This window comes from Malurus melanocephalus, unplaced genomic scaffold (assembly GCF_030028575.1).
Source record: "Malurus melanocephalus ecotype Western Australia unplaced genomic scaffold, MMel_1.1 scaffold_181, whole genome shotgun sequence".
Taxonomy (NCBI): Eukaryota; Metazoa; Chordata; class Aves; order Passeriformes; family Maluridae; genus Malurus; species Malurus melanocephalus.
In genome coordinates this window covers 149258-149647 of record NW_026623413.1, presented here as the reverse complement: position 1 = coordinate 149647, position 390 = coordinate 149258, and positions in this window count along the sequence as shown.

Here is a 390-nt window from a genome sequence, read left to right as displayed (position 1 = left end):
GCGCTCCCACCTGGGGAGGGGGCTCATTTGTAGTTAAAAATCTATTGTGACTTGTCAGAAAAATGAATAAATGAGCACATTATTTTTTCATTTTGGAGCTCAGCATCTGTTTGTCTAATCAAGAAAGAGAACTGGGAAAGTCAACCAAGGCTGACGCACACATTTTATTTAACTTTTCCTCTGTCAAAGGAGTTTAAATGTGTAATGAACAGGCCATGGTGATTTGAAATATAATCCCATTACTCTGATGAGATTACCCAGGCTGTGAGAGTTCACAAATCATGCTTAGGGTTTTTAGAGTGAACAACACCCTGTTGAGATTTTTTTTTTTTTTTTCTCTTTTTGCATTTAAGCAGAGGTGTGTGTGGAGAATAAAACATGACAGTGCTT